This window comes from Ambystoma mexicanum, chromosome 1p (assembly GCF_040938575.1).
Source record: "Ambystoma mexicanum isolate Mex_15411 chromosome 1p, UKY_AmexF1_1, whole genome shotgun sequence".
Lineage (NCBI taxonomy): Eukaryota > Metazoa > Chordata > Amphibia > Caudata > Ambystomatidae > Ambystoma > Ambystoma mexicanum.
The window spans coordinates 855,275,684-855,298,405 of NC_090921.1; positions in this window are offsets into that span (position 1 = coordinate 855,275,684).

Below are 22,722 nucleotides of genomic sequence, written 5' to 3' on the forward strand. Positions count from 1 at the left end.
TGTGTTTCTAGTTTGGTCTGTTTTTAAATCATAAGGTAATGGTCTGGTGGCTTTGTTAGATGTACTGAAATAAAACGACTTTGTTTTAAGTAATATTTGTGAAATTTCACACAATGCCCTGCATCCAGATCTAATGGTTTTAAGTGATCTCTGTAGTGTATGGGATCCCATAATGTTATAAAGGGATTCTAAAAGTTTAATTTGCTTTTCAGTTCCCACTCATTTAGCTGTTAAGATATGATTTCGATTGGACACCCAACAGATAAGCCCCTCCTTTAGTAGGTTTTGAGTGCCTCCCATCAGGTTTCTATCGAGGTGTCCATGGGAGAATTTTCCTCAAAGAATAGGCATAGGGTAATTTTGAACCTTATTGACTCTGAAATAGCCTGATCTCACAGCAGGGAGTTATTGATCCTCCATTGCTTGGAATTTAATTTGTTGCCACTCGAGGCAAACATCTATGGTGACTGCACATAGTCTGGGACCAATGTGAGCTTAATTGAAGAGGAATCTACATAAGGTAGTAATAATTATGAGATAAAAAAATTATATAGCATGAGACGCTTTGGTGCATGTGTGTGTGATATGTGTACTCTTTGGTATCTGGATGCTGATGTCTCCAAATGATAATCAAGTGTAAATACTCTGTCACTCTAAGAAGAGTCATAGATAACTATTTTTGCTCATCACAAAAACAACATACACTCAGTTAGACACAAAGAATTACAAAATATATGATTTCAAGAAACACATATTTTGTCTCACCAAAGAATATTGTGGTTGGATTTGCAGCCACTGAATGTCATATTCTATCCTGCTCCAAATAATACTTGGATGTACTATTATTACACTGATAAATGCCACTTCCATTTGCAAATTGATCACTGGGATGATCTGATTCCTAGTACTAGTCTTCACTAAAAGATGGCATGTATGTTGCATACTGATTTACAGTCACCATAAATAATTGCTTCCTTCTTCCAAAGAATTCAAAGAGTTTTTCTCCACAAGGGGTAATTCCTCTCATTACAATATGAAGACACACATATTTTTGTCAACTGAGTACAATCTCCTATTGATTTTCAAGGATTATATGATTTTAGTCTCTGTAAAAGTGTTTTGTCTTGCCAAAAAAGATGGCAAACTCAGTTGCAAACAATGAAAATAATATCCATCTGCCCACAACTGGTTTTATAACTGTTTCTTCACAAATAACACGTCTTCTCACATAACATGAAGATTGTGCACTTATGTATAGCTACAGAATATAATCTACACCTGTGTAAAAAACAATTCTAAGACTTTCTTGCAGGCAGAACATGTTCTGCCCTATCACATAAGAGAGGACTCTTTAAATGAAACCCACTGAATTTAATCTACTCCAGTTTCCAAATAATTGAACACATTTTCCTACATACGCAACACTATTTTGCCCTGTGACAAAAATATTGAATACACAAAGTTTGTACACTCAGTTACAGTTAGTCTGCATAACCTCATCCTACCCTCAAATATATTTTAGATTTCTTCATCACAGGCAACATTTAAATTATCTTGTCACAGAAAGATGGATCACTGGTTTACAGTAACCAAATTTTATATCCTCCTTTCACCATTAAAATTAAGACTTTTACTTTGTAGGATGTGTTTTGTCTAGTCACCAAAATATGACCTGGTGTATAACCAGTGAGTACAATTGTCACCGGCTTCTAAAGAACTCTAATAATTATATTTCACAAGTAACACATATTTAGTTTCCTCAAAAAATGAAGGCCTACTCTAATGCATCCAAAGATATTTTTCACAAGCAGTAAGTATTTTCTCGAATCACAAGCAACGTTTATTGTGTCTTGTTATAGAAAGTGGGATCACTGATTTGTGGCCGACGAATATTATACCCTCCTTCCTCCAACGGGGACTAAGACATTTACTTTGCAGTCAAAATGTAAGTTTCCTCATCACAAAATGAGGGTGCAATAATTTAAAGGCACTGGCTAAGTGTTTAGTTTGAATACAAAGCAGGAGACACACTCAGATAGAGCCCCTTATAATTCTATCCTCCTGCATCCAAAGAAATCCAACTAAATTTTCTTCACAAGAAACAAGTATATTTTATCATTACAAATTAATGTCTAGATCGATTACCACCATTTAATATCATATACTCCTACCAAAGAATTCATAGACTTTTTCTTCACAACAGTATTTGTCTTTTCACAAATGGATGCTGCACTAATTCCCTTCTACTGAATATAATCTTTTCCTGCTGCCAAAGAATTCATAGACATGTTGCTCTACACACCAAGTAATTTTTTTCATGTATCAAAAAAGATGGCAAACTAATTTGATCCAGACACCAAATAATTTAAGCTGTCAAGGGTGATTATAACTCTGGCGGTATTACGTCCAGTAATAACGCCAAATGGAATTACCCTTGCAGCATGCAATAACAGTGCATTAACGTGAAGAGTCTGCATGATTCTTAATCATGCCGGCCCTTCAGTTATTTAACATTTTTTGTATGGGATCCCTGTGGGAGGATGAACAAAACTGAAATTGTGCACAAACCAAACAGCCCTTTAACTGTATATTTGGGTCTTGACCTACACACGGCCAATAAACAACATCACAAAGGATCTGCTTTGTATTTAGAAATTCTCTATGACTGTGGCAGTAGCCACATCATAGGTATCGTTTAACATAATACTTCTGAATAAGGTATGGAACCACCCATTGGTCATGGTCACATTGGGATTTCCTACCCATCAATACATCTTGAATATGAAACCTGTACTAAAAATCTATTTGATATTGTCAACTCTACTTTGCCCTGGTAATCTTGATAAAGAGGGAAATGTTTTCTGGGTCTTGTGTGCATTTAGACATGATTCCTTTTATTGTATAACAAAAAATAAAAAAATAAAAATATTATTCCTTTAATAGGGTCTTCTTTTTAAACCATAATTAAAACATAATCCTGAGATTCTCTATTCCATTGACGAGTGGAAAGTTTACTTTCACTTTAAGATTGTGTTCGAGTGACTGCTGTTATTTGTATTTCTCCTAGGAGTTATCCATTATGAATGGATTGCCTTTGTAGAGCTCTACGGTTGGCTAATTGATCTGCCTGTTTTGTCAGGACCCACTATCATAGATTGATCTTTAATCTTTTTCCAATACATCATCATGTTGTTTGTTGCCTAATCTATGGTTTGGATCCGTTTTCCATGTTTCTTGGATTTGTTGATAGCATACCCCTGGCTTTCCAAATTGCCACATCACAAGTTGGACAGAGTGGTGATAATGAAGCGGTAATACTATTACTGACGCATTACCGCTCCGTCCAATCCCAAGTTTGGGTGCACCTCAGAACATTCACCTCCAGCTTTTTAGCTGGCAGTGAATGCACTGACTTTCTTCCCATTTTAGGCACATTTACTGTGGCACAATTACCTCTGCGGCAAATACGCTGAAAATACCCCATTGAGTCCAATGGACTCAAAATAAAGGGGGATTTACCACTGTACCACAACTTGTGATCTGGCTCTATTAGCGCCGGACTAGCTTTGGGTAAGTCTAATTTCATAGGGCAGTATCCCAGCTTATTTACCACTGGGATACCACCAAACTCATGAAGAGGCCACAAATGTTCCTCAAATCTATTTTTGGCTTAATAGGAATTGCTTGTTATCACCAGATCCTGGAGTTGTTGATTTATGTCAGCGAGGATGGCTTAATATATGTCCATCACTTCTGCCTCCTCAATACTTTGGGTACTGATTTTAAAACCACTGACAGTTAAGGTAAGACATTTATCCACATTTTTCTGATGGCAGCTACTAGTTCCTGATCATTATTTTCATTGATATGGTAAGATGATCTGTCCACATAATCTGTGTCCATTCCCTGACAGGTGTTTTCTTCATACACCTTGTGAGGAGAAGCTGGATATGCCTCTATATTAAGAGTTGGTTTTAAAACTCCATGGGCCTCATTCCAAGTCCAGCAGTAACTGAGCTGGAAAAACTGGCAGGTTGCTGCCGGACTTGGAATGAATTACTGCCTCCGTGATTGCTGGGATAACGGGGCATTACAACTCTGGTGACCCGGTAATTCTGGAGGCAGAATTCTGCAAATCCCCATTCCCATGGAGCCGCATAGGACTCCATGGGTATGGGGACAATGGAAACACTGGTTCCATCTATGATGGAGCCAGAGTTTCCATTTCCATCTACAGGCGTGTGGCATTACTCCCATCAGGTCAGACCTTCGCGGGAGTGACACCTTCTGCCTGCAGAACTCATAATCTGCCGGTCTGGAAACAACGGTGGCGGAGGGTTTACCGCCACCGTAGTTTCTGGACCAGCAGGATTGTAATGAGGCCCCATCTCATCTTCTAAACAGTTACCCGCTATGCAATTATGCTTATCTGACTCTGTATATTTTGGCCATATCGTATATCCAAAGGGAAGTATTGCATAGAAAGAATCCATCAAGTGACCCTTATATTAGGGACATCCCCGGTGCATATCTGCTTGTTCTGCAAACAATGTACAGGCTAATTGGAGCTCTCCTCTATAATATGAGCCCTGTGGGAATGCATGCATGCATGTCCATACAGGTGCCTGGGGTGCTTTCCAAAATACATACAATTTTACTTTGACAGGTGATAATGTTTTACTTGCAAATAATGTCATACTTGTATATGAAGTTCATATTAACCTGGTTATGGTTCTAATATGAGACCACAGTTCAACAGGTGTCAGACAATTATGTCCCCAAGAAAAAATATTTGTTTTTAATCGGATAAGCCAACGGTGCGCTAGGAAAAGACTGTTTTAGAATTGTTTCAAAGCCTATGCTTAGGAGTCCCTCCACTCCCAAGTCACCCCTGCCTTCAATATATGCATCAAGGGAAGAGTGGTCTTTGATTTGATTGTCTATGAATTAATGACTGTAGTTGGTCAACCTAAAACCATTTCTAATTTACATACAATCTTGGGGTTCTAAAATTTCAGTAGCTCCAGCCTATTTCTGAGGATGACGGTAATTTGCTGTGATTCCATGACCTAGAAAGATATCTTTGGTTTGCTCTATTGTGCTTTCTGGAGTTATCATTTTGCACCTGGGCTTATTAATTGGGTATATGGCAGATCACGATTGTTTTACATTTCATCTATACGTCTTCCAAGGTCTATGTTCCCTCTTTTTCAAAGATCAGTCATGGGTTTATGTAGGTATTTATGAATTTATTTCCCGCTGTCAATGTACCCAAACTTTACATGAGTCCACATATGCTGCTGCCCACACAGTTAAAGTCACTTTTATATAGAAAGTGGAAGGATTACAGAGACAGTCCAGTATACATGTTAAAATAAATAACCCAGCTTAATGTAATGGAGAGGCCAGCTTGACATGTGTACCAGCTTGCAAAGCGCCTTTGAGCCTGCACAGAGTCTCCATTGTCCATTGGGTTTCAATATCCCTACTACTGAGTTATTATAGGTGGACTGAAAGCATTCCTACAGTATTACACATTATTGAACATCTCTTTGATTGAGTCCATGGATGAGAAAGGCCACATGTAATATTTAAAAATACTGGTTCTACATTGGGGTCCATAGGGATGGTTGCATAATGAAGATATGTGTGTACAAAGTGTTATGAATTGATGTAGTATGCGCTGGAAATCGAGAAACACTTGTGTGTTGTCTTTGTTCATCGTTCTGACAGATATCAGCCAGATGCATATGTTCTTTGACAATCTGACAAAATCCTGGGAATATTTCTGGATTGGCAATTAGTAAAGTAACTTAAAGTTGGTTGGAGAGATCTCTATTTATTGAATATGTCTGGATGTATGATTCTTAAGTATTGAGGTAGTCGCTAGTGATACAGCGAGTATTCTATTAAATCTCCTCTGCTTCTTGTCAAGAGTAGAGAGTCACAGGTGTGGTACCACCAATATTGTTATATAAATCTTCAGATAGTATTGGATTTGTTGGGTCAATTGAAATATGTTTGAAATCCACTTCCATTCTAAGGGAATTATTTTGAGACAATAGGGCAATTTGAGGATCATTTCTGTAAACCTATATTTGAATGGTGTATTCTTTGATATCTAGTATTGGAATCAAATGGAGAGAAAGTCCTAACTGCTGAAGAATACTGTTTTAAATTAGTGATATATTCTGCATTAAACCAGGATCGTCTTTTTCTGATCTTCAAATGCAAAGTATATTGTTTTGGATTTCCAGGAATAATAACTTCTTATTCTACTTGGATATGAACTGCATAAACTAGCATTTGCACAGACCTACATGTTTTCTCACAAGCTCATGGGCATTTAGTAGGTTTCACCTGATTCTTGATCGGACTTTGTTGTTAAAAAAATCTAAATGAATTGCCAATCAATGTAATATGTCATTACCAATATAGAAATCATAAATCCCATCTCTTACATTACAACTACTATGGTTAGTTGTAGTTGTTCCACTTGTCATCTTCAACATACATATGCTAGTAACTAGTTGGCTGAATCCATGGCATTCACATCTACCCATATATCTATCATAGAAAATGTGGCAATCTTTTTTTTTTGCTGTAATTGTCTACACAGTTTTGCAAAGATACAATGTATTTATTGAGTCAAACAGACTTTTGAGAACACTGTATCTATCCTTAATTAAATTAATTATGATGAGGAAGAATATAACCACAGCTTTCCTTTGTATAGTAGCTAGACTGCCTATTTTATCTACTCAGTTATTCGTTGGACTTCACTGAAGGCCCTCATTGAATGACAGCATCAGATTGAACTTAAGTGTATTTTCATTTGCAATTAGTCTTAAATATTCAATGGGTGTCCCTGCATTATGATATTGTCCTTCACAGATATAGTAGTGATGTCAGGGACTGTATCCCCTGCCTCCTTCCATCTCCCAAGGTGTGCACACTTTGGATCCTCTTCAACAGTGTTCGGAACCGCCAGCACAATCGCTTAATGGCAGAAAGTGCAGTGATCTCCTTGGTGTCCTTTTGTTTGTTTTTCAGAGCTGTTGGATTCCTTACTTCATAGATCCATGTGCTCTATGTGATAATCCACTCCAATGATCTAGAATTATTAAAATAACAGGCTTATATATTTTGGAAGGGCCTGGAAGAAAGATGTTTTGAAATCTGACTTTTCAGTATCACCATGACAAGAGTTTTGGGCAAATAATTGCTTTAATTTTAAGGAGACTTCCTAGTAGACTGATCTTCTTCTATGTGTTGAAGCATAATTTAAATTGGATGTTTCTAAAAGGACCATTTATAGTGATTTTGGTCTTCCATTTTCACAAAACAACTTGCAAGATGTGGGGAAAATGTCCATTGTACACATTTGTTTGGGTTGTTTTTCAATACAAATCATGTCATCATCTGTTAATAGAATTCACAACGTTCTTTACTAGAATATTACGATGATAGGGAGTCAGTCATCTGTTTATGGCATTGATCTATTTAATTGGATCAGTCACAAGATATGACTGTGGATTTCATTTCACTTGAGTGCGATTTCCATCATAGATGGGGCTACTACTTGAACTCCCCCCCCCCCCGCGTGCACTCTTCTCTCACTGTATGAAGACTTTGTGCCATCAGGGTGGGTGGATATTGTATGGGCTTAAAGTATTACATTATACCACCATCAAATGTGTTTATGCGTTGCAGTTGAGCATAATGACAAATGTTTCCTTTTCTTTCCATGACATTGGCCTTCATTATGAGGTTGTCGGCAGCCTCGTATTACCATTACCTCCACCTGACATCCTGGTGTTACCGGAATATCACAGGCGGCAGCGGTACAGTAAATTCCCATTCCCTTGGACACTGAAGCACTGGCACCCTTCTTAACGGTGCCGGTGCTTCAGTAAAAAAGCTGCTGGTAGGGGCCTGAACTACCAGCAGGTCAGGCCTGCCGGATGTTCAGTACCACTACCGGTAGTCTCTCAGTGAGCTGGTCCGGAAAAGGAGGCAGTAACTTGTGACTGGCACCTATATTTCTGTTATTAAGTAAAAAGGTTGTTTAAAAGAAAATGCTAAAAAAATACGGATTTCTAAAGACCGCTCTGTGACCACAAACAGCAATCTTTCTAAAGCAAAGTGTCACCCGTTGTGTGTGTGGGAAGGGGCTGACAGACACTTCAGAGGCAGGAAGAGCAGTCGTGGGAGCCCTAGGTGAGTTGTTATGTATGTGTGTGTGAGTGTGTGTGTGCCTCAGCATGTCTGTGTGGTGGGGTTTGTGTGTGTTTATGTGGTAGGGGAATGCTTGGGTGAGGGTTGAGGTGGTTGCTGTGGAAGGGGGGTTTGGGTGTTGTGAAACCCTCGGTTTCTAATACATCCACCACCAGCGTGGGTGGAGTTGTGCGCAAATTAATGTGATATTTTAGCTTTTTGCCGGCTGCCAAAAATTGGCCTAAATAAATCGATCTTTTTTGTAGGTGTCCTGCAAAAAGAAGAAATATCGCATAGAACCTTATCTCCGGACGGGCTCACTCATAATTATGCCCAAACTGTCTTATTTCAGCCCTGTCCACAACTTCAAACCTCCTCGGCCCCATACACAAAAGGGGTCCTTTATACAAATTGCTGGGCCAATGCCCTTTTGTTCTGTGACCCTTCATTCTCTCTTCACACAAACGTGGCTACCAACAGCATCTTAGACAGCCTCCTCCCCCTTCAAAACCACCTCTGGATTCTACTCCTCCTAGATTAGCATCTCACCTGCCCAATGTCCAGATACTCCCCCTAATCTGCATCTGGTTTGTGTTGCACCTGCTGCTGCCCCTACTATGCCTATCACTCAACCGTATCATTGTGTTCCTCCTTCTACCCTTCATATGCCTCCTGCTGTTTGACCTCATCATGTTCCTTCTCCTGCACATGTTCCTATGTTAATTCTGTTGCCCCACCTCAGCTTGCTCCTGTTCTCTGTTCTCCCTGGCCCAAATCCAGCTCTTAGTAGAACCCCTCCTGTTACCACTTTATCTCTGCCTCCTTGGTTTCTACCTGCTGCCTCCCTCTTTTTATCATACCGCCTCTGCAGAATGTATTACCACTGCTTCCCATATTTATTGCAGGATCTCCCCAATGAAAACATACTCCTACTCTGTGCCTCCAAACCCGCAACGTCCTCCGCTCATTCTGACAGTTTATCACTTGGCAGCTTTTCATCTTTATTATCCAACAAGGCATTCACATTTATGCTCCTGGAGGAGAGGTCAAACACAGTTCTAACAGGCTTTGAATCTAAGATTCTAAGAGCACATGTGCCCACCTACACACTACCTCCTCGTCGTCCAAAGACAACATGATCCCAAACAGATCTATTTGTTCTGTGGTAAGAACATTTTGCCAGGGCTTTATTTCCGGAATGGAAGGAGGAAATGTATGGAAAAGGGGTTAAACAAGAAGAAGAATGTTTTTTTTTTAATTTTTTTGAAAAATGTGCAGAACAAGAAGGATATTTAATGATGAGGAATTGAAAAAGCATACAATTACAAGCTGTTTCACAAAGGGTTTCACCAAGGGTTCCTTTTTTCCTTTTTTTTGGTTTTAGGTGTGAAAAAGGAGAAAAGGAGTGGAAGCGTCAAACTGATTGCTCTTTCCTGCCATTGATCTACCATGTCATCTATCCGACATCCAATCACAACCCATAGTGCACTATGAAGTGAGCTCAACATTTTATCAGTCGATCAAACCTCCTCAGAGATTTGAAAGTTGTGATTTCTATCAATGCTCTTTGAAATGTTCAACCTTTCTCATTGGCACACCAAAGTACCACCTGCCAAAACACTCATGCCAGATTAGATCTTGCTTGAATGCTGAATCTTGAACATAATATTCAGCTCATTCACAAGATCGACCAGGTAAGGGTTCACTTCGCCCAAGTACTGGGGCAAGTGAAATGGAACATATATTCTTCTTAATGTCATGTGCACTGCAATGAGGCTCCCCTACAGTTATTTTCCTCCTCACTTCCTGGATGCATTGTGGCAGCCCAATCAGAGGGGAAATAGAATTACAAACAGGAGTATTTCCAGTTTACTGCCTCAATGGCAATTCCCAAAATATAGACGAAGAAAGGTTTGAGGTCATATTACTACAATGTTCAAATCCCACAAAATCAAAGTTGTGATACCTTTTATTGTTCTAAAAAATATGCAGCGCTGTTACACGGCATAAGATTTTAAAGTCAGGCCTTGTTATAATCTAGGTGGGGTTAAATACACATGCAAAGGGATGTGCAAGCTAGGTCAAGCGGCAGTAGAGAGACATTTGCTCGAGAGCATCAGGTAACCTGCTTCCAGTGCCCAGTGAAAGAGTGAGAAGCTGATCTGAGAAGCAAATGTCTTTGCGATTGTCCTGAAGTAATTCTTCACACTTCAGTTATCACTACCCAGGTAATCAAGGATGCTGAGGATTCTATAGGAGGATTCCTTTCCAATATGCACACGAAAGAGACTCTATCTAGCACATGGTTTAATCTCATCATTACTCGAAATGTTTTCTTCAGCGTTTGATGTTAATGTGCAATGACACTTTGGACTAGCATTTCCCAGACAGGCTGCAATGTCATTTTACATGAGGCAATACTGACCTTCTCCAGCAAGCGATGGGTTACCGTTAGGATGCAAGGACAATCATTCTCATGGAAGTTCTGTGAGAAGCATAGAATGTCTGATACCGTGAGGTTATTTGCATTATCCCCACCTTCACCTTGATGCTGGCACCTTATTTCAACTCTGCGAGTAAATCAACTGGAATTGGAAACACACAGTAAATGGGCAGTCAGAATTGATGCCAACTGAATTTTGACCAACTACAGTATCAGGATGCAATGGTTAATCCTTGACTCACACATTTTGCCCACTTCTGCCCTCATTATGAGTGTGATAGTACATGAAAATTGCCAGTCAAACGTCCAGTAATATTGGATCCTGGATTTTAGCCAGACCAGCACACTCTGATTTTGACGGTAGGAGCAGTGAATTACCAGCAGATCTACCGGGAGTTCAGGCCCCTACCAGCAAAGAATTGCCCCTATCACTGGCACTGCTACTACAGGTGCCAGTGATAGGGACAACCCCATTCCATGGAGTCATATGGGACTACATGGAATCAGAATGTACCTCCTTATTGTGCTTGTAATATCCCAGTAGCACTGGGATATCGAGTCAGCAGTAATGGTAAGGTGAGTCTGCCCTAGCGGGTTACCGGCCCACTCTTAATGAGGGCCTTGCAGGTGTTTTTCAAGTCCAATGAATTTGGGAAATTTTGGTTGCTAAGTAATATAATTGTACAGTATCAGATTCTTAGTTAGGCAGAGAAGGATTTGTATTAGAGAGACCATGTGAAACATGAGTGATCACATCTATATATAAGTCAAAATGTGTCTGTGGGTTTGTGGTAGGATTTGTGGGTTTGTGGCTTGACGAAGCATGCTTCCTTATATAATTCCACACCGTTTCACCAATCCACACCAAATTGTGCATAGTTACCTGTTAGGACCCTCCGGACAATACTGGCTACATGACATTTGGACATCCCACCCTGTTCCCCGGATTTCAGCACAAGTCAACATTTGTTGGTGGGTTTGTGGCTGAACAAAAGGTTGTCCCTTATACAATTCCACACCATTTTATCAATCTGCGCTAAATGTTGCATACTTACCTGTTAGGACCATCCAGACATTACTGGCTAAATGACATTTATACACCCCCACCCCATAACCCAGATTTCACAAAGAAGTTAAAAAATGTAACATTTGGTTGTGGGTTAATGGGTTGGCAAAGTGTTGTTCGTAATGCAATTCCACACTGTTTCAGCAAAATTTTGCATAGTTACCTGTTAGGAGCCTTCGGACATTACTGGCTGCTTGACATTTGGACACCCCACCCCTTTCCCCGGATTTCTACAAAAGTACAAATTTATTTGTGGGTTTGTGGCCTGCCGACGAATCCGTAAACCATGTTCACCGGGAAGAGAAACAAAAAATGCATGAGAGGCGAATGGACCTGAGAGGCGAAGGTGAAGGTTGGTAGAATTGCAGACGTTTCCACGTTTTTGCAGCATCAGGTGAAATTAGTTTTTCAGAAGATTTTTGCTAGATGGTGCCTGGCGACGAAGCCGTAAACCATGTTCACCGGGAAGGGAAACAAAAATGTTTACCTCATCAGGTGAAATTACTTTTCCAGAGGATTTTTGGGAAATGGTGCCTACCAACGAAGTCGTAAACCATATTCGCCAGGAAGGGAAACAAAAAATGTTGTTTCTCAGCTGGTGCTGACGGGAGGAACAAAACGCAGGGTCCATTGGAACCTCAAAACCACATTTCAAGGCCCTAAGATGCACGGTTTTTGAGATATTTGCACTGCAGCGAATTGCACCACGCCAGGGTGAGGCAGAACAACATCTTACAGGATCATTCATTTTCAACAATTGATGAGAGTGTTATCATGTCTGTCTACAGAACCTTTTCAGAAAATGGGCGCTTCTGCTAATGTTCGATAAAACGTAAGTCATGGACCGTGGTAACACCAGGAGTGACAATTGGAGTGTGGAGAATGATGACATTGTACAAGGTGTCCATTTATAGGCATGCACAGACCACATTAAAGACTGGCCTGCATGTGAACCACATAGACATTTGGAGGTGTATATGCACACAAGGGATACAACAATTGCCATCTCCTAATCAGTGCAAAGCATTTCTCAATGAGCCATGGTTGCTGATAGGGTTGCTTCCCTTGAGCTGTTGTGTGACTGGATGGTAATGCTGCGAGTGTCGATGCTGCTTTCCTGTATTTTTACAGCAATGGTATCATTTTCCAATGTTTTTTCCTTCACCAATGGTAGCATTTTGGTTTCCTCCCTACGCCCGAAACACCAGTGGCGTTTCATTTCCATTAGCGTCATCCCATCAAAACAAATACCAAAAATATGCAAGAAATAATGTAAATGCTGCGCTGCCTTTGTTACTATAAATGAAGTCACCCAGCAGTAGCAGACTATGTGATAATTACCAAAGTGGAGGTGAAGGAATTCTGTAACAAGCATTGATCATTGGCGACGATTAGCTTATGGGGAGTAAGAGCTGAGACGTCATTCTGGCATGACATGTACATCTAAAAAAAGGTCACAGTGGTTACCACTAACAGGTAACTGTCTTTTCAGTAAAAACCCAGAGTCAGTAATGCTGGATAGAAGTGTACAGCAAGTATGTATATCATGTTTTATTGTATAGCAGTCGAAAATGTGTAGGTTTAAATGTGATGTTTGTTTCAGGGGAATTGTGTGAAAATAAGGTAAAGAAAGCGCACATAACACACCAACAAGAGCAGGGTGCATAACTGTTAGTCCATGGAGGTATATGTCGGCCAATTCTCTTTAAAACGAAACAAGCACAGTTTTGCAGCAAGATTAAAGAGTTAATGAACTTTCGATGTTAAGATTCATGCAGGCCTGACCCCTATGGTAATGTTTCATTTTAGATTACTGCTGGGAGAGAAATCAAATTTGAACTGTGCACATGATTGACAGGCCAGCGAAAGGAACAAAAGTGCATGTGCTCAGATGGGAAATTTGGGAAAAGGGAAGGGCAATGCTGGGAAGTTTATTTGGCTGAAAATTTGTTTAACAAAAATCAATTGATTACATTTAAATCTAAAGTCAAACACATATTTCAAATAGTGATATTTTAGATTGCAGAGTGTATGAAACAATTAGGAAACATTTATAATGAGGAACAGGAATAGGAAAAGCAAGCATTCATTAAAACCAAGACTTTTAACTGTGTGTTGTTGGCATTTGAACCCATTCTAAACAAAGGAAACTTGTTTCCATCCATGACTTCTTCTTATATTCATAAATCATAGACATCTGCTATGATCAACCCCATTGGCACGCATTTCTAATTCCAATATTTTTCCGAACACCTACCTACATTTCGAAGAATGATGCGAAATCACACTTTTTATTGTATCTTAAAGTGGGGTCACGTGAAGTCAACCTCTAATGTGATGGCATTCAGGGCCATGCGGGTTACCAGGCAACAACAACACCATCTCAGATGATGACAATCAATATTGCTGTGATCTGTATGTCTACATACCCTTTTTTATTATTTGTTTTGAATGTATCAATTACAATGACCAACTATGTACCAAAGTGTAATTCACACCTTGCAAATAAGTAAGAAACAGAAGAGAGAAAAAACAGAAATGAAACAAACTCTGACCAGGCTCACTAACGTGCTTTCTCCACTTAATTGTACTTGCCGAAGAATTATTATGCTGCAAAATACTGTTTACAATGTTGTGCTATACAAAATATTCAAAAGTAGAGACATCTTCTGCATTCTATAGTAACACTGTCTTTATGAATGCACAAGTGTATCTGTGTGTACGAGAGAGAGATAGTGCAGAGTACTGTTGCAGGAAATATTCTCACATCATTCAGGGCAGAAACCATGTTGGAGGAGGTCTGACTTCCACAGTTGGACATGAATCTCTATCTGTTTACTATCTACGTTAGGAAACAACCCTGATCCACTTTTACATGTCTGACACATACTGGGTAAAATGATATTGTGCCTCATTACACTTTCAGTGGTATTGCGCCGGTAAATCCGGCGGGATACCACCAACTGGAATTATGGTTGCCAGACCTTGGTCTGCCGGAATTACCTGTAAATTCCAAGTGCCGCCAAGGGTGGTTCATCCCCATTCCATGGAGTCCCATAGGCAATACCGGTCCCATTAATTCTGGCTGTTTTTTGCCAGAGGGGGGCCTGAGTTATCTCCAGCTTTGCTGGAGGTAAATTAGATCCCCCACTGGCAAACTTGTAGTTTGCGGTTCCAGGAACGTGCCGTTAACGGAATTACCAACACGTTAATTCCAGACCGGCAAACATGTAATGAGGCTGATTGTCTTCATCCCAGCAAGTGTGCAGGATATGAGTATGTGTAATTCCATGTTTTTTTATACATTTTATAAATGTCAGTTGTTCACCATGTGACACTTAGTGGTTTCTCATGTGGTTAGAGACATCAGCTCTGACCACATTAAAACCTTCTGTCCCATGGGAGAGTGGGTTTTAATTCTCCAACAGCATGGGAACTATGCCCTCCAACAGCTCCCATGCTGTTGGAGGGCCCCTTATCCATTCAATTACACTTAACTGTCTTTGAACATCTGATGAAGTAGGTAGTTGGGACCTTCGAAAGATAATGTATTTACCATTGCAGCTTAACACTCTCATGCCAATGCAAGTTATCAAAACTCAAACCTTTTTGTTTTAATACCAACTCTCAACATTGTCAATGGTCAAATGCACAGCTTTCTGACCCAATACTCTACGGGGTCATCATTACTTTCCTCAGGTAAAGTGGTGTCTAGTATATAGTCATCACACATGCATGCAGATGTCTCTTTCTCTAGATGACCCATCAGGATTAAAGATGTCTAAGTCACAGAGGAGAGTGTTCCACAGCATCTACACCCCATAGTCTATGTATGCACTGCTTACAAATCTTCCAACAGCTGTCAGTGATGAAATGTCCATTGATGCAATCCATCATGGGCTTCACTTAAAGGATGTAGTTGGCAAAGTGTCGGCTGGTTAATATGTTTCCTATTGCTTGCATTATTTCTCCAATCGTTGTAACAGTTGCTGCAGCAAAGGATTTTTGCACGTGTTCACACTACCTTCTACTTGTGATGTTTGCTGTGAGCCATCCTTCTGTTAAACGGACACATGCTATAACAAGCAGCCACTTATAGTTTTAGATGTGGATCTATAAAAGAAGAAAACAGATAATCCATGCTACCATAAAATATAGGGCAGGTGCTCTCACAATGTTGGGAATGTTCAAAGAGTAGGTACACTAGAAGTTGAACCTCACTGAATGATGCTAACCCACTTGGTGGTCTCAAAAGGTCATAATACAGAGCAGACCTTTGACAGCAATTGCAACTAATACAGTTAAAAATGGGCCTTATCTTGAGGTCTGCGGTGAGTCTTAGAGTAATCTGTTATGACCTTACAATAGTCGCATTGCTTGTACAACATGTGCAAAGTAGAGTTTAAATGTATGATGTGACAAATCCAGGGCTATCATCACCTCTCCTCAAGGGAGAGCCCTGCCTTTAGGACTGGGGAGGTAAGCATACTACACTTAACACCACGTAGGGGGCAGGGTAAGTGAGATTCCTCTAGAGGTGACTCCCTTTTAGGGGACAGGAACACCCCAGACAGGAGTAGAAGTTACCATCCCACCCCCTCAGATGATAAAAACATTATGGGCTATGTAGGGGCTGTCATGGCTGACTCAGCTTCTGACCATTATTGTGCCCAAACTCAATAAAAGAAGCTGAAGGGATGAATGGACCTGCCCCCTGGATGAGCCATCGGAGAAGAACCAATCTGAAGATAGTCTATGCAGGTCCCGGGAGTTTAACAACATCAAGAAGATCACAGGAAGTGTTCCAGATGAAAGAGCGAGAACGACATTCTTGGTGTGCAGCACCATGACACACACTGTAAGATTCAAGCAAGGCAAGGAGGACAAGTAGCCAGAGCAGCTCAGAGAGACTGTGAGAACAAAGACCAAGCTCCTTGCAGAGCTGAACCACAAGGCATCATAAAAGATGCCGACACAGCCCTGAACCGAGTGAATGGGAGGAAAGACTCACAAGATGCCAGCATGGAGTCTATTTGAAGAGTCACATAAGCAGCTCTGCATCATCAGGAAACCCGATCCGACTCAATGCCCTTCCTAAGAAGCCCCAGTCTCAGCAACCAGGTAAACAGTGGCTTCCGTGTAGAGGGAGGTTGGCGGATGAGAGAGGAAGAAAAGATAGGGTTTCAGAGGGTGGAGAGTGAAAACTATTAAAGTCCCAGAATGGGAAAAAACAGAAGAAGCCCCTGAGTGTGGATTGAGATCAAGGAAAGCCCCTTAGAGGGGAGAGCACGAAGAAAGATGCCTAGAGTGGGGAGTGAGAAAGAATATAAAAGTGGGGAGAGAGTGAAAGAACTCCCAAGTGGGGAGTGAGAAGGGCAGAATTCCCAAAGTTGGGAGAGGCAGAAAGAACTCGTTCATGGGGAGTTGGAAGGAGGAAAACCCCAGAGTGGGGGAGAGAGGGACTGAAAGAAAACCCAAAAAGAGACCACACCCAGGGAGGAATGGGCTGGTGAACCCTTACAACATTCAAGTTGCCAAGAACTGTATAAGCCTGGACTGCGCTCATACCGAATATACTATGATAAAGAGGGATAAGGGTAGGTTTTGAAAGCCAGCAGCTATCCCTTTAAGAGGGTAGTTCCCTGATCTACCTGTTTGTTTTGTTGTTTTCTTTTTTAGAATGGGGAGAGTGGTTCGGTTGAATACGATTCTTGATTGAGTACTTATTTATGTATAGACATCCTTGACATTCTGTTGTTATGGAATAGAGCTTGATCATGTAGATTAGGGAACAAGTAGGCTTAGACTTTAAACGAGAGAAAATAAAAACCCCTTGAACCATGCCTCAGTGTCAGAGTCTTGATTCTGATATACCACATTGACTATACTTTCTTCAGTTTGTTCTTTTCCAAATTGTGATACACCTGCAATTAGTGTGTTTTTGGCATGGGAGTCCATCTGAAATGTAAGAAGAGCTTCCATCTCTTTCACAGGCTGACAAATGATGATGACACATATGATGATGAGGTTAAGGACATGTGAAACACATCGTGTTGCATTGCCTTGCACATGTGTTAGCTGCACGGATATTTAATTTATGTCCTGCCACTACAAACCTCAAAAGCAAAATACTATGGCATCCCTGGGGCTTCTGCCCTGAAGGAAGTGGAGGGAGTGTATCATTGATTCACAAATATCTCTAATTATAAAGGCTCTACCAGGATGTGTTATATCTATGGGGGACATGCTAGAAGCATGTATACAGTCTCACACATCATATAACCTCCGATTAATGAATATATATCGACAACCAAAACCGAATGTTCAATTTGTAAGATGTCTAGTGGATATGCAATTATCCCAGACTGAGTTATCAGCCCCATTGATTTTGGCAGGGGGCCTTAATATCGACTTTCATGACCAATTGAACTCCAGAGCAACACAACTTAATCAACATTTAGTTGATATGTGCTTTACATATTTGGACCTGCTCAAGACTCACATTAAGGGGAGAACATTGAATTGGTTATCTAACATAGCCTTCAGAGTAGCTAACTATCATGGTTGGATTGGAGTGATCATGTTATGACCTCATCGAATAACAATAAGATGGTTATCAAATAAAGAAACCAATACTGATTATCGGTAGAGGTGATCAATCCTATTTTATAAAATATGATATTTGGTCAGATCCTCTAGAAGCACTGGGGTAGACAATCTTGTACAATTTTATAATCTGTCCATTACTCAATGCATTGTGAAGGTAACTTCTATTAGATACAACCTACCTCATTATGAGTTTGCCAGTAATTAGGCCGTAAATCTGCCAAATTACCACAAAAACGGTTTACTTGTACTGCTAATTGGTTGTGTGGGCCTACCATGCTACTAGGAGCGGTGGTAGGGTGGTGATATTCCCAATTTCTGAAGTTCATAGGACTCAATGGGGATTTTGGTGGATTTATCCCAAGCGGTAAACCAACTGCAGTAAATCTGCCAATTCCTGGATGAAAAGTGGAGGAGTTACCTTCAGCTTTGAACCCCCCACATTTCCTCCAAACTCAGAACTCGGCGGTGCAGTAAAAAATGCCCAGATTCTGTTGCCCCCAAAGAAAGTGGCAGTAACATAATTACCATCAGTTGTTTACTACAACACAAAACTCATAAAGAGTCCCAAAGTCATTAAGGCTAAACAATATAGAAATAAATGGTATGACAAAATGGTGGGAGGACTAAAAAAGGATGTCAGAAGGCCAGAACATAAATGGAGGCCTGAACCAATCCCTCAACGTGCCACAATCCTGAAGTTTTGTAGAGCAAAATACAAGTTGGCCATCAGTACAGCAAAAAAGATGTTTATTGTAATGCAGATGTGAAGAGCCCCGAATTCCAGACAGGCTATTTTAAAATTCCCACAGGAACAGAAAAACACTCTCAAGAAAACAAAAATGGCAAGAGACGAAAAATTGTGTAATCCAATGCAACAAGCTTTCAGGATTTGTATCTCCCCACCTTCAATTTGAATCTTGCATGAAAACCCTGAACGTTACCTGATGATGAAGTTTGGAATCATGAGTTAATTGGTGACCTTATGGAACTGCAATGGGAGAGTAGCACATGTTGAAGGAATATGGTTTTAGGAAAACATCTTTAGAAGAGACAATAAGTATACTGGCACAATTGAATCCCACTAACTATACGGGAGATCCTTATAATTCACAGATCATAAAGTCTTGTGTTAATGCACTGGCTCCTATGGTCAATATGATTGGGAACAACTCGTTTTGTGAGTCCACTGTTCTCGATTTTCTAAAACATCTCTGGGGCACAACTCCTAAGACTCAGATAACCCAGGGAATTCTAGACCGATTTCCAATGTGCCATTTCTTGTGAAAGTAATGTGCAAGGCCTCTAGAATCCAACTGCAAGATCACCTGGAATACACGTTGTTTCTAGAAGATGAACAGTTTGGATGTTGGCCTTATAAGGGGACATAAATGGCACTAGTGGATGTTAAAGACATTTTGCTACTGCTCTCTGATCTCTGATGTCAGTGAAATAGGCATTTTGATGCTTCTAGTTTTTTTGGCATTGTTCAACACCCTACACTATTCTACTTTGCCCAGTCATTTGGGGGTGGTCACTGTACTATCTAATCAGGCTTCTAGAGTTAAAGTGGGGGATTGCTGTTCGGACCCAGAGCTACCCACCTTTGGAGTTCCAGCGGGTTCTTGCACATCACCATTTTATTTTCAACACATATATTATTCCATTATATGACCTATTAGAAGAAAGAGGTGTCTTATTCGAGAGTTATGCAACAATACCCAATTGATATGCATGGCTAGCTAGCTCTCATGAGGACAACATGAGATTTACTAGAGAGATTTATGTGGAAAACTCTGGATGGATGCCAGCAAACTGACTGTGCCCTAATCAAGCCAATACAGAAATCATCTTTGTACCAACCTCCAAGAGCATTCCGCAAAATCCTCCATAGGTTATTTTTATTAGATGGAATGGGATGCACTGTGCATGTCTGTGACCATGACAAATCATTTGGTATCAAATTTGACTCCTCTTTGTCATTTGCTGCCCGTTTTGGCAAACGTTTGAGATCAGCACATTATTATCTGATTATATTGCAACACATGAGGCCTCTAATATCAGAGGATAATTGTGCCACAATAACCCGTGCCATAATAGGGGTGAAATTGGACTAGTGCAAATGTCTCCTTGCAGGGTTGACAAAGCAGTCCATTCAACAAATCCAGATTCTGAAAAATGCGGTGACCTGTGTCCTTACAAACTCTAGCTGTCAAACTCATATGTCCCTGATCTTGCGAAAGCTGCATTGGCTTCCCATTGCTGCCCGAATTAAGGTTTAACTTTTCACACTCATTCATAAAACACTCTATGAGAAGTTCCCAGAATTTTTAAAACAGAGATTTGTGTGATCTACTTCTAATAGAATACACTTGTCTCTGATAGTTCCAAGATACAAGAACGCAATATCCCTTGGTCGTTTGAGTACAATTGTCGGTATCAAACTTCAGTGAAAGAATATCTCTATACGAATTTAGGAAAAAAGTGAACACTTTTATTTTTTGATTTATTCCTTCAACATTCTGGTCTGTAACCATGAATGATGGGGGAGTGCTGTGAATCCCAAGAATAGTAGTGCCAGTCTGGATAAATATGAACATAAACTTAAACATGGAAGCCAGGTGCCAAACTAAGGGCGGGCTTGGTATCCAAAGAAATGACATAGCTGCAGAATTTTCAGAGGTAAAGGTGCAGACCAGCAGTGCTATGCTGCTTGTCTGATGGTATAAGGCGGGTTGCACTTCAATATTTTCACGTCTTCCCATTTCTGTGCATGGTCCTGCAGCATATGGGACTGCAGATATATGGCACTGAAGTTGGTCCAGTGTCTTTCGTTGGCACACCATTTCCTGGCAGAGTGTGCAAGTAGCTGTTTTATTGCTGCTTTTTCTCATTGAAGTATTGGCAAAACGTTGATTTGTACCGTGGGCTAACACCACACAGACTGGGGTCATGTTAGTCTGATGGTGCTGATGGTGGTGGTATTCTAGAAGACACTTAAAGATATGCTGTAATTGCTTATCTGTGACAGGAATGCTGTTTTTCAAAAGGATTCTATAAAAATAGGGGGCACTCTTCTATTATTATCATAGCCTTTGTTTCTGTGGTTGCATTCTCCTCTGCCTCCGTGCCAGCACGTTTTAGCTGCAATACACAATCCTGTCTGGACACTGCTAGATCATAATTGATATCTTGGTTATCATCCGTATCCTCACAATTATCGTCATTATTGTTTGGCTTATCAGTGGATGGAGATGAGGAGATGGAGACCTGGAAGTTTACAGTCACATCTCATTCCACTGCACCATACATTATTCATACCTGATCCTTAGCAGACAAGAACCACACATATACCCCTTCTGCCCACCGGATAGCAGATGGAACTGAAAGTACAACCTCCTCTATTGTCTCAGTGGATGCTCATCATTGTGGTACAACCTGTGCATGTATTTCTATTGGTGCACATACTGCATGATAACTTGTGACAGGGGTGTTGAACGTCGGTATAATGATACCTTCAATGCATCATTTGCAATGCTGGCATGTTGTGGAAATGTGTTTTTCACTCACTGAATGGTAGCTCAGGCCTACATGAATCTCTGCTAATTTCTCTTGTGAGAGACTCACACAAGATGCTCTTGGTGTTTCTCAGCTCCTCCTCCCATTTGCCACCAAAAGAAACAAGTGCTGTTTGCCTACTTAAGAGATACTCACTGAATTGTAAATCCTGCTTCCATAAACCTCTGCTACTTTCTCTCGCTTTAATAGACGTACAGTGAATGCTATGTCCCTTCTCTGTGAATATCTGCTTTAATCCCCAATATAAATCACACATGTGGGGGCTTGCACACGCTGAACTCATGGATTCTGTGATCCCCAAAGTAAAGCTCAAGCTGGAAAAAAAATGTGTTTTCTGTTGTCAGGTGTTTTTACACCCACTTAAGCACAGAAAGCCTGGTATATATTCCCGTCTCCAACAATCATTGGTATTTTGTCCAGATTTATTTTGATGTCATACACATTCAAGAGCCAACCACAGAAGTATGAATCTCACAGCCCCTCTTGCTGCTCTCATTATCTTTATCAGAGATGCCCTCTCTATAGACTCATGGGATGGCACTTGCATTGTTCCCACACCTCAAATCACTGAATGCTTTATATAAATCTAACTGTTGATTACTCTGCTACTCACTTCCTCGAAATATACGTTTCGCTCTAAATTGCTCTATTTTCACTCCAGCATACTAGCTCTTCCCTACATTTCCCTAGCCTACCCGTGCAACAAACACTTGGCCCAATACATTTCTTCCAAAGTTTGACAGACGCTCGACCTGCCCGAATCATGTGAAATTTGGGTGATTTGAGGTTTTACCGATAGATTTCTTCCAGC